The following is a 14,722-nucleotide window of genomic DNA, read 5'->3' as shown; positions in this document are numbered from 1 at the left end:
GCAGCACGCAGGATAGACAGCGCACAGTGTGCTTTGAGGCAGCAGCCAAGAAAGCTGTAGTCCGCGTCTGTGAATACCCATGTGTACACCTGTGTGCATACCTGTGTGGATCAGCATGCTTGCATTCCAAAGGTTTCTCCATGTGATAAGTGATAAGTTTTCAAAAGAGACAGTAAATTACAGAATGCTAGTAGTGGGTGATACTATACAAATGCTGTCATGATTTTATGTGAACATTTTGTCATTTGTAAACTATACATAACATTTTTTCTACATTGTAACTGATGTGATGTTCGACAAAGTGCTTTTAATTAAAAATAGGCAAACATTTCTTTGTTTCTTTATTCAACTTTTGAACAGTGGTATTTAGTAAGTACATATTCAGTAAATGCAAAGTATTTACATGGCCCCCTAAATTAAAACATTATGGGTTATTCAGAACAGAACTATGCTTGGAAAAATATTGTCCCATCAGTTGATCCAACTCCTCCACAGTAGCAGGTGGAACTTTTCTTTTTTGAGGATGGCTTCTTTTACTTGTCACTACAGATGGTCTGTCTATGTTTTGATCAAGAACCTTTTTTTTGGGCAGCTGAAGAGGAGAAGTCTATCTTATGGCCAACCTCTGGCTGTATCTTGGTCATATTACCCAGCAAAACCCAGTATGCAGGTTCATCTGTAACAGTCCTTGTGCCACAGATCCTCACTGTTGCTTCTACATTAAACAGAAGAGCAGTGACATGGCTGCAAGTCTCCACGACTCTAGCCATACAGCTGCAGTGGGCGGCTTCAACCTTCCCTGTGATGCTCACAATGACCTGTGGCTGCAATGCTGCAATTCAGTCTTTAAGAGTGCAGGACCTGAAACACACACAGACAAAGTTCATTTAAAGACAAGAACTATGAGCCAAGGCCGACACAAATGTGTTTTATTTACTTTCAAATCCATTTATCATAAATGTAACAAATAAAGTGTTTTTATGTATCCATCTATAGAACGCTGCATGTTATATTCTAAATCTGCATGTTTCTTTTTAGAAACCTATCAGCAAAAAATGAACCTAAAGTATGTAATGCAAGGATGTAATCACTTTCAAGAGGGAGAAAACATAAAGTTCAACTTTAAGTGACAACTATGGACACCTAATATGACAAGCAGATTCTGCAGGTCATTAATCAATGTATAAAACTAAAACAGAATGTATTTTTAGTGACACAGGACACAAACAAGGAAGCAAGATGTGTAATTAGGATTATTTATAATAAATATGAATTAATTAGGGCAATTTCTTTAACCATAAAGAATAACTAAATCCTTCAGGAAAATGTCACATCAATGAACTGAACTCACTATGTTATCCCTCTAACAGAGCCTCTACATGTTCTCACTGTAATTTCCCCCTCACGAATGAATTTTTGCTAGCACTAATTTGAATGTTGGGGGGAATCAAACGCATTTTACTCGCAGTACTCAAGCTGACTTACCTTTGCTTGAATGACGGCGTACTCACAACGTGGAGGCTTAAAAATAGCCAAATCTTGTACCCAGTCCTTGGTGAATTGGATGTGCGCCTCCAGAGATTTATAATTGCGAAATTGGTGCGCCGTGTATGCTCTGACTCCACAGACAAGGTATGAGAGTAGATCATGCTAAGTCAATAGCGGTTTGGTCTTCAGGGTTTCTACTCCACGGCTATATTTCATACGGGTCCACATTTCAACAATCAAGTACCGTCTCTTTGCATCTGGACAGAATCTGTCTCTATACCGTCATTTTCTTTTGAGCTACGTTTCAGAATGGTTCGTAGCAATCTTGTTTTGATTCGTGACCTGCCAAGATGGTGCTGCGCTCCCACAATGCATTGCGACATTACGTCAACTCCAAAGCCCTTTGCGTGCAGGAGTGTATGCGCATGCGCATTGCCACGGTGGTTTAAAAAATAAAGATATAATGAAAAGTAATTAATAAAAATTAAATATTTAAACATTCCCACAAATGTGCAATGAACGTGCAAAAACTCTCTTTAGTAGTTGTTGCTGTTTCTTTCTTTCTTTCTTCTTTTTTTTTTTTTTTTTTGAAAAATAACGACGTCACTGAGGCGCGAAATCTGACAGCGAGAGGAACGGCCGGATACAGGAGACGGGAAGAAACAAGCCGATTATGTTCGCGTTAATTAAGTGGTTGGAAGATGTAAAATTCTCAATTCTGCCAACTGAACATATACGAGATTTTAATGAGGATGAATAATTAGCCGGCATGGAGGAAACGGACCTTTATTTCATGGAGTGGCGACAAGAAGCCAAGGCGGGTGGCCAGTCTAAGAAGCCTCCATCATCAAGCTAGCAGGTGCCTTTTCCCATATAATATTACTTTATTCTCGCTTATTTGGAACGGAAGCGTAGAGCTGCCACCCAGGCAAAAGAGAAATATAAGTATATCACATTATAACGTGAAAAGTTTATCGTTCTAACAATATACTATCATGTTTGAACAACATGTTTGAACAACATTGTATGAAAAATGTACATAATTATCACGTCCGTACAATATTGTGCGAACGTGACAATTATGTATATTATAATAATGTGATATTATATTATACCAGTGGTTCTTAACCTGGGTTCGATCGAACCCTAGGGGTTCGGTGAGTTGGTCTCAGGGGTTCGGCAGAGCCTCCGCTGTGACGTGCACGGCTCATTTTGTGCACCAGTAAAAAACATATCTACGTCTAATTTGAAAAAAAAAACCACTTTATTTTTCACTAAAGAGGGGTTCAATGAATGCGCATATGAAACTGGTGGGGTTCGGTACCTCCAACAAGGTTAAGAACCACTGTATTATACAAACATGAAAAGCATAATGTTAGAACAATAAACATTTCACGTCATAACGTGATATAGCTCTATTTTTCTTTTGCCTGGGTGGCAGCTCCACGCTTCCATAATTTGGTAATCAAAATATGTAACTTAATTAATTATATTGTGACGTACTTTTGCCTTTTCTTATTATTCTGCCTTCTCAATAACTATCAAAGCCTATTCACATTTAATTTGGCTTTCACAGAAATCCTACCTCTCCTTCTGGCTACAGAGTACTTACCAAGGTTAGAAACAAAGAACAGTTATGCTTTATTAATGTTCGCTAATTACAATGTTCCACATTTCCTTGCTTTTTAAGTCATTTTTAGGCTTTTTAGAGTTTTTGTTTTTTATTTTTTTTAGCAGTAATGTTTCTGCCTATTTATTTCAGCCCATGAAATCGAATGCAGATCTTCCTAATGTGAGATTTACATAAATGTAAGTAATTTTGTTTGTCATTGTCATTAATGTTGTTGCTGTTGTTGTTTTTGTGCAGTTTGCAATCATATAAACCTAGCAAACATCAGTCAGCACAGTGACTAACCTAAACAGATTCTTGCTTTATTCACATATATTATATGTAATTATATATACCTGCACATTGTACCTAGGGTTGCAGCCACTTGGCCCCACCCCATTGTTGTGACAGCCCTGATTGTACTTATACACTGCATCTGAACAGGGAACAGTCTGCCACATTAATGTATTTTTAAGTGACTTGTTTGTAATACATGAATTTGTTTCTTACAGATGTCAAAGTCTCAACCTCATGCTGCCCTCCCCCATCCTCCTAAAGTAAGTATTTGTTGTTGTGGTTTTTTATGCGGTGTCTGTGTCACATGCTAATCATAATTATTGAAATAACTGTTTTCTAACAGATTTTCCAAAACACTAGTTATGTTTGTTGTCATTCAGACCAGTACTACTGCTTAGACATTGTTTAGTGGTCATGCATGTTTGACAAGCTCGTTATGATACCAAAACAGTAGGCCTATCACAATAATCGATATATCGACTTAACACACAGTACATGTACATGACCTCAATAATTGTTGATGATGTAATTTATCCGCCATTATATTTACAAAAATAAAATATAATGATAACATAACAATAACATTAAATAACATTGTTTTCTATTTGTTAGAAAACTTACTATTTATTCAAGTTTTTAAGGTATCTAATATTTTGATTCCTAATTTCAATGATCTAAATACTTTAAGAATTAGATGTTGGTTTGTCAATTGAAAGTGTGTAGATCTTGCATTATTGTGGTGTTATATTATGATTATACATTCAAAGACATAAAATGGTCTTAAAATGACAATGACATAACTTGTCGCAATTGTTTATGGGGCAATATACCGACCAACAAAAAGTCGTTATCGTAACAGGCCTTCAAAACAGACGGTTTTATGATTGATAAATTAAAAAAATAAATACATTTAATTTCTCTGAGATTCTCTAATATTCAGTTACAGTTCACAACACAGCTACCCGTACATGCAGTATTATACTGTAAATATAAATCTCTGCATTTAGCATCCCACTAGAAGCGTCACAGTTACTGCCTCTTTTTTTTTTTTTTACAAATACCTGTACTATCACTAACACATTTACTGTTTTACTTTTAGCCTGTGGATACAAATGCAGATTTCCTTAATGTAAGTTGTGCATTTTAATTACATCATGTTATTTTTATTATTATTTATTTATTTATTTTATTTTACATTCAAATATTTCAAGCTTCTTGGTTAAAGAAGCTTGATTGCTAGTAGGTAAAGAATAGTTCACCTATAATTCATATTCTCAATTAATTTCTCACCTCTGATTGAATGCCTTTGTTTGTTTTCCTATAACAAAACATTTTTGCTGGATATATATGGTGAATTTATATGCATAGATACAGTCGTAGTGCTTGACACATGCAAACAGCAGTAGATGTACTAAAAAGGAAATAATTACAATCATGATGTTGATTGCTGATGTCAGTATATATATTTTAGAGGAATGTTTTGTTTTTCACCCAAAATAACTATATTGCTTCAGAAGAGATTTATTACCCTACCGGACTCTTATATATTGTTCTATTTTTTGTTTGTTTTTGTTATTTTCAGGTTCAATGGTGCGTGTTCTTCTAATGGCCGCCTTCCCACTGGAGGTTTTGATCCACAGCAATTTAAAAGGTAATCAGCTTTGAAAGTCAGTTCAAATGGTTAGCTAATAGTACTTTAAAAAGCCTACAACTCTGTCACCAGTTTCTTTACCAAAAATTACCCATAAAAGTATCGCTCAATAGCATATAATTGTAGTTCAAATGTTTAGTTGTACAAATATCAAATTTTTGGAAATCTAAAACTAGTCAAACACTCAAATGTTCATGCTTTTTATAGGAGGACAGAGCAAAACGGACATCGGCGCAGAGTGAAGAACTGCCCTTGATAAGGACACTATGACAGTCATATATAGTAAGTGAAGACTTTCTGTGTATCTAAAATTGCATACAGCACAAGTAACTTACTTTGCAACCATTAAAATAGGTTGTAAAGTAAGTTACCAATACAAATAGGTGATGATGCATTGTAGTGGTTGGTCTCAGACAAAGAAGGTCAACAGATTTATGAATGCTGGAAGGTAAGGAGAGACGACCAAAAGGGGTGTTAGCATTACTGTAATGTGAACTGGATAGACTTCCCATCTAGGAAAAAAAAAGAGGTAAATTATGCGTAAAATATATCTGTATTAATATCTGTATCTATATAAACAGAAATATCTGTTTGCTAAATGAAGCCAGCTAACATAAATCACATTTTTATTTTAACTCTGATAAAAGTAATAGAACTGGGACTTTTGTTTGTTACAGTGGGGGTAAGGAAGAGGTTTCCCAGTGTGTCCAGAAGGGCTTTGAGGATTGCAGTGAAAGCTGGGGGAACTGAGACTGTGTGTGTATATATATATATATATATATATATATATATATATATATATATATATATATATATATATATATATACACACATATATGTATATGTGTGTGTGTTTCTTTTAGAATGTTTAAGTATGTAATGAGAATAAACTTATAAAATGAATATTCCTTGCTTGATTGATATGCTATATGTATGTTTTAAACATCAAATAAAGATTTCTTTCAGATGTTACATGTGAATGTGTTTTCTTAGAAATATATGAAGGGTTAAATTTATATTTTTTTGAATGATTTTAAATACATTTAAATTGTATTTTGAAATATATTTTATTAATATATTTCAAAATATACAAAAAATGGCCAAAAAATATATGTGCTAAAATACATTTCAAAATATATAAATATATTTTAAAATGTATTTTAAAATATATTTATATATTTTACCGTATGGGCAAAGCTACACCAGAGGGTTGTGCTGTGTAACAGGTTGGTGCAGGTGGTGTTATCTACATTTGAACATTAGGCAACAGTCTCATGAAGACACTTTCTATTGTTCACTAAAGACCAACAATAACAGAGACAAAGGGAGAGCAGCAGAACTAGTGCTAACAATTAGCACTGCTAGCCTGCCCACCAACACCAGCTAATGTTCTAAAAACGATGATCAATGATTTTGCTGTAACGGCTCCAGCTGTCTGTGTCAGGGACACGTTGGAGATGAAGTGAGTGATCCAGTGACAAAGGTTTGGAAAGCTGCAGTCAGCTGAGACTAAAGGAGTCACCTGACCGAGAGACCAAATGTTTCACTGAGAACGTCCAGATGAACAGAATCAACCTTTGGGATAATCTGTTCCACACATCCATGTTTCACTTACTGCATTATATTTCCTCATTGCTGTGCACACAGGCCTGTGGCTTATAACCAACTCCAAGTTCAGACTCAGAGGCTGCTGAAGCTGTTTTCTGGAACAGAGACGTGTTGGATATAAAACCAACTCTTCTTTATGTGTCAGCACTGAGGAAAGGAGCAGCTTCGTTTCTAAGTGTATGAAGGACTGTAGCAGTGTGTGTGTGAGCTTTATTTCACAGACAGAACCATGTCAAAAACACAACTTCAGGTAAAAACAATACAAAATCAAAGAGTCTGATCAGAAGGATTAAACAGAGGAGTGTGGGACTGTTTTTAACAGACAGCAGGTTAAGCCAGGCTGGAGGAGTAAACTGAGCCTCGGTGTGAGCAGCAGTGTGTTTGACAGGAAGCTGAGATAAACAGTCTGGAGCCCATTTAGTGCTTCATATGAAAGTGTGAGGATTTGAAAGCAAATCTAAAATCAAGCAGGAGTCAGTGTGAGAATGATTTGTGCTTTTCCTCAGTCAGATGCTGGGAGTTTCAGTTCATCCATGTTCAGCGTGCTGTGCTTTGTGTAACAGGAGAATATGACAGTATAAATCAAGTCTTCATGTCACTGAAAGCCTCCACAGTCTGCTATGGAGGTGCATCAGTTTGGATTTACAAGAAGAACATTTCTTAAACCTGCCACAAGATGGCGCTCCAACAGAAGGGATGTCCACAGTGTAACACAGACACACACATACTGTGTGAATGTGTGAGTGAATGGGCTTTCAACACAAGGCTTCTGCTGCTACCTTTAATGACATAATTAGCTAACAAGAACAAACTGTTAATTACCACCAAAGAACGGCTCCAGATTTTAGCTGCTGACCATTTTGTGAAACGTTGATTACATCAGCTTATTGTTGATTTTTCAACCTTAATATCAGCTGCTTTAAAGGAGCCTGGTTCTCTGGCAGTAACACTTTTCTTCACTAGATGCAGTGCAGGCACAGTCTGTGTTTCTAAACTACACACTAATGTTCATTGTTGTGCAGCTAAATCCTCCCTCTGGATGGGAAGAATCCCTGTCAGGCTTCAAACACCTGGCTTGGTGTTCTGGAGCTAATGTGTCACCTGTGAGGACTCTGAGATGAACACACAGCAGACACTTCAGTTCTCCGTCTGTGTGTCCTCAGTTTCCCAGCATGCCTTGGCTGTGGTGGTGGAGGTGAATGAGGGGGAACATGCTGCTCTGTCAGCACTCAGGTTTCATACCTGGTGATCTCAGAGGACAAAGCGGCGTTACAGCAGCGCACGTTGATGAGACCTGATGCTCTGAACAGTTCAGACTTCAGCCTCACTCTGAGAAAACAAACGACTGACTGTCAGCAGCAACTACACCTGCTCCATCAGTGACGGAGAGAAGAACTGAGACTGAGAGACATACAGCTGCAGGTCAAAGGTCAGAAACGCCCGCTCTTTGTACGGGTCAGGAGTTAGTACTGCAGAGGTCAGAGGTCAGCTTGCTGACAAACCATTTGAAACAGTTTGGAGCTAAAAGCACAACAGCAGAGGAAAGAAGAGACACTGCAGAGATGATGCAAAATATTGTGTTTTGTTCTCAGCTGTCAAAAAGTGTAACACACGTGTTCCAGCACAGCCTTTGTGTACTTTCACTTCTCCATACTGTCCATTGGAAATCCTGTTTGTTACTTTTTGATTTCAGTCCATGTGTCCAAAGCAAACTTCTGTCCCACACTTTCTCTGCTGACTCTTCACCGATGCTCAGATGATCTCAGATGATTTCACCAGAACTCATCAAAATTCGGGCTCCACAGAAACCCAGACGTCACTAAACAAGCGTAACAAGCAAAGTGAAAACTGGTCGTTCAGCTTTATTGACCAAAGATAAGCTCACATGTCACCTCATGACACAGACACTTATTTCCACAGCATGCACGAGGACTGACAATAAGTGTCTATAAAGCCACTTCTATCTGCCACACCTGTGCTTCTGTCATGGTTGCTCTCCTCTCACTCTGTCATTTATCCACAGTCTGCCTCCCTCTGCTCCGTCAGCTGACGTCCTCTCTACACCACCTGCTGTGTTTTATCCTGCAAAAACACATTTAAGAAGCGTTGCACCGAGTAACGGGAGGAACTGCTATAAAATCCATTTAAAGGAGGTGGTGCTGAGTGCTGTGACTGGGGTCCCACCACTGACATCACGGGTGGAGGACATGTTGGAAAACTGCTACAAAGTGCTGTGCAGCCAGCAGAGCTTACAGTCTGTCCTGTGTGTCATACAGGCTCTCACACTTAGTGTTTCTGTGACACATTGAAGAGAAGTTTGTGTTGTTCACAGTTGTGCTTGTACTGAGTGACAGCTGACATGACCTAACAGGAATAATGTGTCTGTGCTGAATGAGAAGTAACACACAATGAAGTCTTGATGCATCTCAATCATCCAGGAAAGTGAGTCTGTTGCTTCTGTTCATCTGGACGCAGCGTTTTGTGGGAGAAACGTGTCGTCATCATCAGGTGACGTCTTCAGTCTCAGCTGCAGGTTTCAGTCTTACAAACAGGACATTTGCATAAAGACTGAAAGCAGCTGCAGGAACGATGGGCTGGGAGCTCCGTTCCTTCATCTTAATTATGCAGATTCTCAGGACCATTGATCAACAACCACTGATCCATGTCCATGAGTCCCATTCACAGAGATGTGGGAATGGCTGCAGTCACAGCATGTAAGATGGAAATAAATGAGAAGTATTTAGCTGAAGTGGATTTGATTTATGTTACTTCTTTTTTAACTTGTAGTTCTACATTGGAAGATTATTGTGATATTGAAATATAAAAATACATTTATATTCTATTATTTTCTCAAAATAAGCGTCACACTCGTGGAAGCCGGTGTAGCCGCCGAAACGCCTGCATTTATGGAGACTTTCAGCCCCAGGTAGGCCAGTTATGGATCTTGGGATCCACATTATGTCAGCAGCTGTTCTCCACCGTGAACTGTGTTCAAACAAACACGCTCACGCCTCACAGACGACAGCTTACAGTCCTGTAGAGATAAAGTGACTTCGTACAGCCCCGTCTTCAGTCTTGTGGAGATGATCTCGACGCTTTGGTGGATGTTACTAGCTCCTGTGCAGTATTTTGTAAAGACATGATTATACCCCGTAAGCGTGTTAAAATTTACGCTAACAATAAGCCATGGGTCACTAAAAGTGTCAAATCCTGTTTAAGGAAAAAGAGACAGGCCTTTAAAGAGGGGCTGTTACCGATTTTCAGACAGCTACCAAGGAAATGAAAATCGAGATGTTGAAAGCAAAACAGACAAAAACCTTCTTGAAAGCAAATTTGCTGCAAAAACTTTTGGGTCTGCCTGGACTTGTATGAAAACCATAGCAGGGTTTCAAAATCCCCAGAGCAGCAGTCAGGTCATTTTAGATGTTTTAATTCAGACAGAGATTTTCAAATGCTTTAAACATGTTTTATGCTCGTTTTAGTTCTTCTGATTTCAGCGAGGATATTTGGGAACTGAAACAGAAACTGAGAGATACTCAGCACTTTATCATTGAACTCAGCGATGTTAAAAAGGCCTTTCATACAGTCAATGTGAACAAGAGCCAGGTCCTGATAATATTAGTGGCCGCCTAATTAAATCTTGTGCTGATGAACTCAGGCCTATATTTCAGGTTATTTTTAACAAATCCTTGCAAACACAACATGTGCCCTCTCTTTGCAAAGAAGCAGTCGTGGTTCCTGTCCCTAAATCTAAACGACTTCAGGCCTGTTGCCTCACTTCAGTTGTCATGAAAGTCTTTGAAAAAATCCTCAGAAATGTGATTATGAAGAGACTGAAGGTCAGCTGGATCCAATGCAGTTTGCATACAGGCCCAACAGAGGAGTGGAGGACGCACTTTTGACTTTACTAAATCTGATTCTTAAACATGTAGAGAGTAAAGGGACTTTTGCAAGACTTCTTTTCATTGATTTTTCTTCGGCTTTTAATACAACAAAGCCCCATATTTTAATTAAAAGACTTTTAGAACAGTTTGAAATCAGGAAAAACCTGGTGGGCTGGATTTTAGATTTTCTAACTGACAGGTCACAAAGAGTGAGAATAAATGGGGTTCTGTCTGACCCAGTGTTCTCCTCCACAGGTTCTCCTCAAGGCTGCGTCCTATCGCCCTTATTATTCACTCTCTATACAAACATGTGTCAGGGCAGACATGAAAACAGGGTCATTATTAAATATGCAGATGACTCTGTTATTGTCAGCTTACTGAAAGAGGGTGAAACTAACCACGGCCCAGTCATTGATGACTTTGTTCAGTGGTGGGAGGAGTCTTATCTCCAGCTGAACATATCTAAAACAAAAGACATGGTTGTTGATTTTAGGAAACAACAAAATGGGCACGGAGTCACTTTAATTAAAGGTCAGAAAATAGAGCAAGTACAATCATATAAATATCTTGGGACCATAATCAATGAAAAACTGAACTTTGATCAAAATTGCAAATCAGTTTGTAAAAAGGGTCACCAGCACCTTTATTGCCTTAGGAAACTTGTTCATTTCCACATTGACCAAAAAATTTTAACTTTGTTTTATCGTTCTTTTATTGAGTCTGTTTTATCCTTTTGTTTGGTGGCATGGTTCGGTCAGACCTCTGTCACAGAGAAAAACTCTCTGAATCAGATAGTGAGATGGTCCAGTCGTCTGATAGGTGAGCCACAGTCTTGTTTAGCCTCCCTGTACTCTGAGCAGGTACAGAGGATGGCTTTATCAATCCTTAAAAATGGTTCCCATCCTCTAAGGGGTGAATTTCAGCTTCTTCCCTCAGGACGGAGGTTTCTATTTCCGAGATGCAGGACAAAACGTTATAAAAACAGCTTTGTCCCCGTTGCTGTCACTGAATTAAATAAGAACTGTTTTTGATTCGAAATATTAAAGTATGTGTCACAGTGAGTTTTATATATTTACTAGGTATGTGTGTTTTTAAAGGGATGTCAAATGCTGTCATTTTTCTGTAAAGCAAATTTACCTTGCCTTTGGGTATAAATAAAGTTACCTTACCTGCAGATGCTGTGCGCAGAGGTTCAGGAGCAGAAGTCCCGTTGTAAACATATCACGGCAGACCCGACGATGTTTGCATGAACGCGCTTTTTTTAAAAGTCAGGTCAAGGCTCCAAAAGCCCAAAGGCGATATAACAGTTTGTGTTTGCTACATGGATCATTGTAGTTCAGCTTTCCTTTCTTATATTTCTTTAAGAGCTCAAAATGTGTTCATTACATAAATCAAATGTAATTTTCTCTGTAGCACTTCATGGATTTCATAAGCAACACACTGTAGTTGTTCACACAAAGCATAAAGGTAAAAACAATATACACAGTGTTATCTTCATTTTAGATGTCACAAAGTATTTGCGGCTCCCAGTGTTTTCCCGAACCCTGACCCTTTGCGTGGAAACCGGGTCCAAAAGGCTCTTTGGGTGTTAAAGGTTGCTGACCCCTGCACTAGGCCCAACTGACACATATATTTGATTCCAAATACAAAAAATAATGTGTAACCTGCTGGAAGAATGTAGGAGGTTGAGACAGGATCTCAACACTTGGTGTCTGCAACAAAAGACAACAATATGTGGGCCGATCGTGGCTCAAGAGTTGGCAGCTCGGCTTGTAATCGGAAGGTTGCCGGTTCGAGCCCCGGCTTGGACAGTCTCGGTCGTTGTGTCCTTGGGCAAAAAAGCACTTTGGGGTCCTTAGGGACGAGTAAAGCGCTCTACAAATACAGGCCATGTAATGGCAGAAACATTCTCTAGTGTAAATCCTGACTAGTTCATTAACTACAGATCAGTTTCAGTGAACATTATTCACAGAGGGATCTGAGTTCCTTATACCAGACTCTACAGAAACTGTAACACTGTACAGCTCTGCGACTCAACAATATGACAACAATGTAACACACACTAGAATCATCAAATAAAGCCCCACTAACCACTAGAACTAGAACTAACTAACTAGCACTGGACACTTGCATATTAGAGATTTCTACCACCATAGGAGGCAGGATATCATCCTTGAACCAGAGCATCCAGCCCTCAATTTCGGACATAAAAAGCGACGTGGCCAGGCATGATAACACTTTGACTGAACTGCAGGACTGTGCCTCGAACCACTCTGACACCATCGCCACTCTCCAGGCCACTGTGGAGCGTTTGTCTGCGGAGGTAAAGAAGTTAGATGAGAGATGTGGAGCTCTTGAGGCACTCCAGGAGGAATAATTTAAGAACTGCAGGAATACCAGAAGGCACAGAGGGACCCAAGATGACTGAGTTGGTTCACACCTGTTGGCGGAGGCGCTATCTCTCGAGGAGAAGCCACTCATCGATCGAGCACATAGAGCGAATCGCCAGCGTCCCAAACAAAGTCATCTTCCTCGGCCCATCATCTTGAGATTGCACTACTACCACATTGGTGAGGAAATTCTGCTGAAAGCTGCAGAGAACAAGAACCTGATGTATAAGGGTTTTTAAAATAAACATCCTCCCAGATTTCCCTCCCTCTGTTGGAAACGCAGAGCCGCATTTGCAAATATGAGAGGAAGACTACGTGGGATGACCGGCGTCAGGTACAGACTGCTATACCCTGCAAAGCTGTTAGTGACCCATGGTGATGTGAGGAAAAGCTTTAGCGATCCCAAAGAGACCGTAGACTACGCGGAGAAGCACCTCTCCCACCCACCTTCAAATGTATTAAAAGCAAGGATATATCTATATGTCTAACGCTGACACAGCACTGTGTTTCTTCTTTTCCCTTTATATTCCATGTAAAGGTGAATATGGAGCGTTTATGGAGCTCGTTTATTGACCAGCTGTCAGTTAGAAGGTAAGAGTTACTAGGTTAACAGAGGTTAGCAGTAACAGTACGGGGAAGTATATTGTGTTGTTCTTTTGTTGGTTTTTATTTTATCCTACTTTACTTTGTTATTTTGATTTTACCTGTTGTGAGTGCTTCCCGTAATTCTCCTTTTTCTTGCGCCGCTGCGGCCAGAGTTCACAACATTACATATTTTTGTATCTATAAACAGGAAGCTGACACTCTCCAGACTTTATCAAAGGTGTGAGCGTCACAGCAGAGGCCTTTGTGTCAACGTAGCTGAAGACAAAACACAGAAACACATGAAGGAGATTTTCCTGGCCTGGATTTTATACAAATATTCTGCAGTACATCAAAAATGAAAGAAAACCATTAGTCAACATATGAACATCACCTCTGAAGTTACAGAGCTTTGATTGGAGACACAGCTGAGCGTTTTGCATTTTGCATAATTAATTACATAATTAATTATGTAACCATAATTAAATGGTTACATCATCTTTAAAGTCCCCAGAGATCAGGAAAAGGGCCTGAGGGTGCTGTGTTTGGAGTCTGCTGGTTACAGTGTGCAGGACCTCACAGGCTGCTGCAGCGTTAGCAGAGGGCGGGACATACACAGCTATCATAATCACGTGTGTAAACTCTCGTGGTAGATAGTACGGTCTCATGCTAACCGCTAGCAGCTCAATGTCCTTACAGCATAGCGTCTCTTTGATAGAGAAATGCCCAGAGTTACACCATCTATCGTTCACAAACACAGCCAGACCCCCTCCTCCCTTCTTACCACTCTCCGCTGTTCTGTCATAAGAGGCTCAGCAGCTAAAGCAGCACACCTGGGTCTCCCAGCCTATTAAAAGCAGCCCTTTGCTTCACCTGCTTCACTAAACATTATTATTTTAAGCAGAGTGGTGTGATTTATGTAGGCATTGCTGTGTGACAGGATGACTTTTCTTGCACACCCAACAAATGAGGGCGCACATGCTTCCACGCCCACTGGTGACTGCACACATCCTTTCAAGGAAGCATTTCATTCATCCCTAACAAATGGAAGAAAACACTGTGCAGCGTGTTCAGGTTTGAACGTGGCCCTGGCCTCTCTCTGCATCCACCTGGCACATGCAACACACATCCACTCCCTGCTGAGCTGCTTGTATTTGATGTGTTGAAGTTTTGGTAAAGTTTGAATAAATTCCACTTTATTTATAGGAACATT

At 39.4% G+C, this 14,722-nt stretch overlaps 1 protein-coding gene across 2 annotated transcripts in view; it reads left to right on the top strand.

Annotated features, from left to right (window-relative positions):
- LOC147336918 (protein NLRC3-like) overlaps nucleotides 1–14,722 on the top strand; it is a 1,139,417-nt gene that overhangs the window by 831,329 nt on the left and 293,366 nt on the right. The window lies entirely within an intron of this gene.

The sequence above is a fragment of the Aulonocara sp. 'chitande type north' Nkhata Bay genome, linkage group LG3, assembly GCF_057382095.1.
Source record: "Aulonocara sp. 'chitande type north' Nkhata Bay isolate Kocher_YH1m ecotype deep benthic linkage group LG3, A_spYH_male_GT1.1, whole genome shotgun sequence".
NCBI classification, from domain to species: Eukaryota; Metazoa; Chordata; class Actinopteri; order Cichliformes; family Cichlidae; genus Aulonocara; species Aulonocara sp. 'chitande type north' Nkhata Bay.
Note: the sequence above shows the minus strand (reverse complement) of the source record. Positions and strands in the feature narration are given on the sequence as shown.